Below are 8,782 nucleotides of genomic sequence, written 5' to 3' on the forward strand. Positions count from 1 at the left end.
TTTTGAGGAGGTTTATAATATCTCGCAGACTTCTCAAGCTCCGATGTTAGCCGACCTTCTGGCCACTATTAATGTGGTCAGCATCTCCCCACAGGATAGGGAGGCACTGGAGGTGGACATCACAGAGATGGAGATTCAAAAAGCTATCCAGAAGTCCGTTCTGGCAAGGCGATGGGTCCAAACGGGCTTCCCGTCAAGCTTTTTAAACCCATGGCTGAACTGTTAGCTCCTCACCTGTTGAAACTTTATCAGGAGTGTTTTGAGTTGGGACTCCTTCCAGCTGACATCCGTACTGCTGCCATCGTGGTCATCCATATACCAAAGAAGCCAGTAGAAGATTGTAAATCATACCGCCCCATCTCCCTCCTGACCGTCGAGGCCAAAATATTGGCCAAACTCTTGGCCAATCTGCTCCTCTCTTATATCACTGACTTGGTGCACCCGGATCAGTCCGGCTTCCTGCCGGACAGGAACACAGCCCAAAATCTGCGACAGGTAAACGGGCCCTTGGTAGGATTAGTACTATTTAGAAAGACGTGATCCTACTATCTTTAGATGCCACCATGGCTTTTGATACCATTGAATGGGACTTTCTCTTTGCCGTGTTGGCCCGCATGGGATTCGGTCCCAAGATGATATGCTGGATTAGGTGACTGTATTCTCACCGCACACGTCATCGTCAATAACCATTGATCGGCCACTTTCACCCTCCGCCGGGGTACGAGGCAACGGTGCCCTTTGTCTCCATTAATCTTCGCCCTGGTATTGGAATCATTGGCAGTCTGGGTTAGGGGAGATCCAGTGACACCGGGGCTCAAATGGACAGCAGACCATGAGGACTGCATCATCTTATATGCTGATGATATTCTCCTATATTTGGCCTCTCCAGTGCGATCCCTAAGGCGAGTGCTCCATATTTTTCAAATTTTTGGTGCCCATTCTGGAAAGAGGATAAATTAGTCCAAATCTCAGATGTATACGTAATGGGGTGATCCCCCACCCAGTCCAAGGGGCTATTAGATACCGGTAGCAGCTCGCGGCTTTCGCTATCTGGGCATTTTTGTCACCCCAGATGTTGATCTCTTTTTTTAGCAAAACCTGCTTGGGCCGCTTCAATGCCTTAAATCTGACGCCCTTCACTGGTGATCACTCCCCCTCACTGTCCTGGGATGTGCGTCCCTGTTTAAGATGCTTGCGCTTCGGCAATTACTTTACACGTTGCAAAACACTCCCAATCCTATCCCAGATTCCTGTTTCTCCCAAATTGATGGCGTAGTGCAGGACCTATTGTGGGAAGACTGTACCCCACGAATTGCAATGACCAAACCTAATGGTACGACGGGGGCATCGGTTTATCAGATTTAGGACTCTATTATCAGGCTTCCCAGCTGACCGCAGTCAATAGCTGGGTGTTTGGCCCCACGACGACCCCAATTTCCACACAGACCACTTTCTCATGGGACTGGATGTCTATAATAGGGCCCTATACACCAACCCCCGTAAACTAAAGTTAACTGGCCCCACAGCCCGTACAGTTGAGACTTGGCACGGAGTCACAAGAAAACTGTGTTGGTATAATCGCCTGACTAAGGCAACTCCGTTATGGGAGCCTGATATTTTGGGACGGCTTAGTCAATGCCCTGGGTTTGATAAATGGGACACAATTGGGATTTCCACGGTGGGAGACGTGGGTGAAAGGGAAGCTGGCCTCATTTGCTGACCTCCAGACAAAGTACCAATTGGCACAATCGGAAACATTCAGGTACTTACAGATTAGTCATGCTATTTCGGCTGCCTTGCCAAAGGGTCTCCCTCTCCCTGACTCTTCCCCCTTAGAGGACCGGTTGCTATTGGATCTTATGTACCACAAGGCAATATCACTTACGTATAATATACTTGTTAATAATCGTGCAGATCCGATGCAGAAACTGAAGGTGAGCTGGAAAACAGACTTGGGCACTATAGAGGACGATGACTGGCGTGATGCACTGACCTCCACCAGGGAAGTGGCCATTCCCATGCGGTTAAGGCTCATCTAGTTGAAAATCATCCATAGAGTCTACTTTGATACTAAACTTTTATTTAGACTGGGTAGGCACCATGACCCGCTCTGTCTCCGACATTATAGTTAGGTGGGTACCTTTTTCCACATATTATGGGAATGTCCACAAATTCAGCACTATTGGGACAAGATCACCCATCAATTTGAGAGAACATGTGAAAAGCCCCTAAAGCTATCTCCCCAGCTTTGCCTTCTTAATATCTGGAAGGTGACTGACCTCTCCCAGGCTGAACAGGCTTGGGCCTCGATGGGCTTCATTATCGCAAAGCTCGACATTGCACAGAAGTGGGGGGGTGGACGGGGTTCTGCTATTGAGTGATTGGACAAAAGACATGGACAGTGCAATGATTGCAGAAAAGACGGTGTTTAAGATACCGGGATGCCCCAGGAAATGGGACCACAAATGGGGAAGGCGGAACAAGTACAGAGGGGATATCTGTATCTACCCTTCGATTGAGTTGCGGGGCGAAAGACAAAAACTGATGGATCAGTTAACAGCTGAGGTGGTATCCTCCCCACTTCCCAACTAGGCAGTATACGACTCCTAGTCCTACATTATTCGTTGTGCCAAGATAAATTGTTCTCCATCAGCAATATACCCCGAAGCTGGGTGGTCAATGGCTAGAGGCAGTGTACCGCTCAAGGCCTTGTTCGAATGCATGTGGATGTAAAGTTTCTGAAGCCCTGTGTGGGGGCGCAAATATGGTAATGATGCTTGATATGTACCAATACTGTGTTGTTGAAAATAAAAATTGTTTAAAAAAAAACAAATGCACTCTTCTAGATTCAATTGCTCTTTTCAATGTACCTACACTGTCAAATAAAATACCCAGATAGGAGAAGGTTCGAGTTTGGGGTAGCATTTTGTTTCATAAGTGTATATGACCTCATTTTGTTCCTCCCACCCATTTTCATAACAAATGTCTTGCTTGTGTTAATTCAGAGCCCTAGATTTTCCATGAACAGGGTGAATTTGTAAAGTAGGCATTGCAGAGCTACAGGAGTGCCCGCCATAAGAACGGCATAGTCTGCGTAAAGTAATACCGGGATTGTTCGCTGTTTTACTTGTGGCAGATCCACACACGAACTAGCCAGTGTGTTACCCAGATTGTTTACATAAAGATTGAATAGAAAGGGGGCGAGCACGCACCCCTGGCGGACCCCTTTTTCTTTTGTAAATGGGCGGGTACAATCTCCTTTAATGCCGAACTGTACCCTTGCATAGCTGTTCGAGAACAATTGTCCCAGGAGAGCAATGATTGCACAATCGATACCCATTGAACTCATCACTGACCACAGTTTCTAATGGATCACGCAGTCAAAAGCTGATGATACGTCAACGAATACCATGTACAAATTACTATCTTTGATGCATGTATATTTGCCTAGTAGCAAGTTCAAGTTAATAGCTTGCTCAGTAGTGCCAATACCCTGGCGGAATCCATAGTGTGGATCAGAGATCCTGTTGTTGCTATCAGCCCAGCATTGTAACCTGACTGAAATTGTCCGACCCACCACCTTTACTAATGAATCAAGTAAGGAGATCGGTCTGTAGTGCGATGGGCAGTTTTGGTCACCTTTTTTAAATATAGGTATAATTTGGGACTCAGCCCAGGTCAAAGGTAATCCCGTACGTTGGTAAGATCTAAAGACATTAGTAAGGAGGGGTGCCCAGAGATCGATATTAGCTTTGAATAAATCAATTGGGACACCATCTGGCCCAGGAGCTTTGTTTTCCTTACTAGATCTAATAGCAAGGGAAACGCCATCCAAAGTGAGCTTTAAATCAACCCAGTCGGGTGCTGGGACAGGCACCTGTATGGCAGCCTCGTCACTTAGGGGCCGAGTCCGAACTGGGTCGAAAGGGCATCGAACACGATCCGGACGGAAAAAGTTCGAGCCATACGTGTTTTTTCCGCCTGACTCGTACACCTGTACACGCGAGCAAGTACAATGTAGGAATGCGAAATTCACTGAGCGTGTCGTTTCCGGGCCCAAACCGCACCCTACGACTCGTCCGTAAGCTGACCGTGCAGTGTAATGTATGCGAATTACAACCGAGCCAGTACGATGCACGCGTCGGACAGCCAGTGCGAGCTGAAGTTTCCAGCGCGCAAAATTTTTGGGACGCTGCCTTTTGGGGTCCGCATCAGACCCCCTGTTCCCTGCAGCCTTACAACTCGGACACAGGGGGAGACCCAAGGGTCTCCTCAACACAGGCATGTATGGTGCGGATGGCACCGTCTCGTACCCACTGTAGGAGGTGCCCTTGTGCAAGATGTACCCATTCAGTCAATGGGAGCCCATGTACACGTCGCACGACCAGCTCCCGAGTCCAGCAGCATACGGTCGCATCGTACTCGCTCGGTCGGACTGCAGGACTTCGGCTTGGTCAAAAAACACTCCAGATCTGGCTCGGTCCGAGAGCTTTCCGACCCAGATCGGAATCAGTCCCTTAGTGTTGGAGAGGTGTGGCGACGCGGCCCGGGCGACTGACGCTGGAATCTGGGGACCACGGTTCGATCCCCGGCTCCGGCAGCAGGTTAGCCCAGCACCATGTGACTCTGGGCAATAGCTCGCTTAATCTTCCCGACGGCCCCCCAGCGCCTAGAGACCCTTACGGGTGATTGTGCGCTTTACAAATGTGGACTTTATTTTAAGATGCACTGGTTGCATTAGACTAATAGAGGGCAGAGAAGTGTGTTACCCACTCTTCCTCAATCACAGCAATCTCAATTTTTGGTGTATCATTGTTAGTGAGGAATGGGCAGTTGACCACGCGCCACAATGCTGTGGTATAATTACATCTGCTAGTCTTGTACAATTTCTCCCACATTTCCTCTTTTGGGGTTTTCTTACATTTTTTTAAGTGAGCCTATATTCCTGCCTCCAGGAATGAATCTCCATGTTTCTAGGGTGTTTCTTCAATGCTCCTATACGTTTTTCATGGGTACTGCTACATACGTGATTGAACCATCCCTTCCTGTGTTCTGAACCTGCCTACTGCCATGATAGTAACCCTGCCTTAAAGGCACCAGTTACTTGTTCAAAGGATCTGTAATATTGGTAGCCTCCTTTGTGTTATCCAAACAAACATTAAAGGCACTTTTATGTTTTTGAATAAAATTCTCTAAACTTTTCGATGCGTCAGATGGCCCCTGGCTGTCTGACGTCGTGGTGGGCGTGTGTGTCGGACGGCCGGGGGCCGTCCGAACTGCGCACGCATTTCATTCGGCCGCACCCTGGCGGAATGTCCGCCACGGCGAATAGGCTAAAAAGACAGGTGGATTAACCATCGACCAGCGTAGTGCAAATCCATTGTTTCGTGTGAGCTCTATATTCTCTGCGGCATAAGTACTGGAAGAATCCCTCCACTCATTTGCTAATCCTAGATTTAACTAAAGTCTGTGGAGTAGTGATCACTTAGGGCACAGTCGTGTAGGGTGAAATTGCCAATGAGAGATGAATAGCGGGTTGGGAAGAGCAATAAGTCAATAACACTTTTACCCATAGTGCCATCAAAGGTACAGTGCACCTCAGTTGGAAACTTACCAAGCTTATTACAGAAGCCTAGGTCATATTTGAAAATGAGCTCGTTGAACTTCTTACCATACTCAGACTGTGCAAAATGGGTGGTATTTCCGTTTGTTGGTGAAGTCAACCCAAAAAAGGATTTTGAAGGCAGTTTACACAGTTGAATATTAAAATCCCCCACCCAGAGTATTAATTTCACCCCATCCCCCTGTAGAAGAATGGCATATAGGTCGCTTTCAAGGGAGGGCAATGTGGCCAGAATATCAGAGCCACAAGCGTTATTATAAAAAATGTACTAAGCAAACCATGAGCCGTCCCGAAAGAACGATACTAACAATTTGACAAAATAGACTACCGGCCCTAAGTTTTACAGAAAGAGAAGAGTATTTATTTGATACATACGTACAGAGACCATCCCTATTTCTAGCGTGCCTAGATGGAATAGCCGGCAAGTTATGGGTATAAAATCCATTTAGATGACAAGGATCTATAACCCATGTTTCTTGTAGGCAGACTATAGAAAAATTACTTATACGTTTTAGCCACTGTGGTAGATTAAGCTTACTGCGCAACCCCGCTACATTCCAGGAAAGTGCCTTAATATTAGTAGGGTTGAAAATCGTGGGGTCACTCAAGAGCTCTTTGGTTGCATAAAAGGTGACAAGGTCATTTTATCTTCAGGGCTGGGGCATAGCTGCGAGCTCGTATCAGAAAGGGGTGTGCCTTGTCTTTGCGTCGGACTAAACCAGATGGTAAGCTCTGGTTCTTCACCAGACCTGAGGACGCATGGGACTGACTCGACGGTTGGTGTACAGTTGGTAAGAAGTCACATAAATCCACACTGGTGGCTGGAGGTACCACCAGCCGCGGCCCGTAGAGGAAGTTCCGGTGGGGCAGGCAGGTGGAGCGGGGGAAGGGCAGGGTGGGGGGTGATAAACACCGGAATATGGATGATTGCAGGTAAGTAAACAATTAAATTAATAAACCAAATTTCGGAGCGCGCCCTGCATCACATTTTGTGATGCAGGGCACGGAACGAAATTTGTTTTATTAATTTAATTGTTTACTTACCTGCAATCAACCATATTCCGGTTTTTATCACCCCCACCCTGCCCCTCCCCCGCCCCGCCTGCCTGCCCCGCGGAACTCCCTCCATGGGCCGCGGCTGGGTACCACTGATTGGCATCAACAAAGGCGATCCCTCTGATTTAGGTTCTCAAGGCCCTCCTGGATGATGACGAACAATGAACTACTAAGGGGTCTGACTGGTGTTCGCTCTATCGCTTGTGATCAGCAGTGATTAAGGGTTGTACCCTTGCCATAGTTTCTTATTATGTTGTCTGATGGTCATGCTAGTGTTTTGTTGGTCCTCTGAGGGCCACGGATATCTGGAACTCAGGCTCTATATTTTTATTATTCTATGTAATTTGAAACTCATTACAGTACGTCTCACTCTTGGGGTTGATGGCCGGGCCGAGTTATTGGACTTTTGTTTTTTACCCAAGGGCGTCGGGTTGTTCAAGTTCCCGAAGTTGATGAGGGTGGGCGACAGGCACTCTGCAAGTTGGGGGTTCCAGACCAGTTATGTAGGGAGGCAGGGTGGGGGGATTTGTACTGGGAAAAAGGGGGGGTTGTTAACTATGGTTCTTTTATGTTCTGTATCGGTATGTAGCAATGCTTGGCTCTCCAAGATTAAGCATGGTTTCACTGTAATTAGTGCATGTAAACTCCACATAAGCTGCTTCTGGCCACCAGCAATACCGTATTCTGCGATGAAGGGGAGCCCCGGGGACCCCCTACTTACATGTACATCTGGCTAATCACTTTCTCCAATGACTCGTTTGATGACAACTGACTTCGCGCTTAATCTATCAATGTGGAATGTTAATGGCCTTGCGGACAAAGTTAATAGGGGTATTGTATTACACTATATTAAAAGGCAGGAACTCGACATAGTGATGTTGCAAGAGACCCACTTAGTTGGAAACACATGTGGGGCCTTGAATAGGAAAGGTTATTGAATGGTAGTTCACTCTGGATTCACCTCAGGCTCCAGGGAGGTGGGGATTCTCCTCTGAAAGAACTGTCCATATATCATCCACAACACCTGGACTGACGCTCAGGGTAGGTACTCAGCAGTCGCGGGTTCCTGGGAAGGATGTGTCCTTAATGTTATCTCTGTGTATGCCCCCTCAGGGTGACAAAGACTGATGCTACGTGGCGTAGGTGCCTTGCTGTTGGAACTACCCTTCAGAATATTGGGACTGGGGGGAGATTTTAACCTAACAATGGATGGTTCTCTGGACCGTCTTCCATCCTGGGAGGACCCGCCGAGGGGCTCGCAACTCTATGGGTTTGCTAATGCCCTGGGGGTGGTGAACATTTGGCGATGGCTTAACCCATTACATACACACTTCATGTTTCAATCAGGGGCACATGGTAGCCAATCTAGTATAGATTACATATTCAGGTACGCTCAGGATATCCACGCCTACACAAGTGCCACATGCCTGGCTCGTGGGATCTCTGATCACTCTCTCGTCCTTAAGACTTTTGGAATACAACGGGCCAGGCGCCCCGGTACCATTAATATACAGCTGTGGGAATTAATGATTCCTCATATTAACCCCTTCGACGCTCATGATGAGCTCAGCTCGTCATGGGGCACAGTGGAGCTGTGCTCATGATGAGCTGAGCTCGTCTTAACAGCCCCAGAACGCCCACGCGGGGTTAATTCCTCTCCTGTGTGGGGCGTTCCATCGAGGGGGAGGAGTCGTGACGAGCTCAGCTCGTCATGAGAACAGCTCCACTGTGCAGCATGACAAGCAGAGTTCATCACGAGCACCGCGGCGCCGCGTGCGCCGCGTGCGCCCCCCCCCCCTCCGCCAGCACCGCGGGGGAATTAGCCCCGGGTGAAAGGGGCTTAATGAAGCTCTACGTAAAGACACAGAATATTATTTTGCAAAAAATGTGGGCTCCTTCGACTCGACATTGACACTATGGGGTTCGTTTGGAGCAGTAATAAAGGGCAGGACGCTGTCATTAATGGTGGGACATAGGGTCGAGAGTTCCAAGAGGGCAGTTGAGATGGAAGCAGACATATTGTATCTGGAGGAGTCGGTTGCGGGCGGCTCTGACCATGCTACCCAGCATAACCTTAAAATCAAGAGACAGGATTATAGGCAG

Source organism: Lissotriton helveticus, chromosome 9 (assembly GCF_964261635.1).
Source record: "Lissotriton helveticus chromosome 9, aLisHel1.1, whole genome shotgun sequence".
NCBI classification, from domain to species: domain Eukaryota; kingdom Metazoa; phylum Chordata; class Amphibia; order Caudata; family Salamandridae; genus Lissotriton; species Lissotriton helveticus.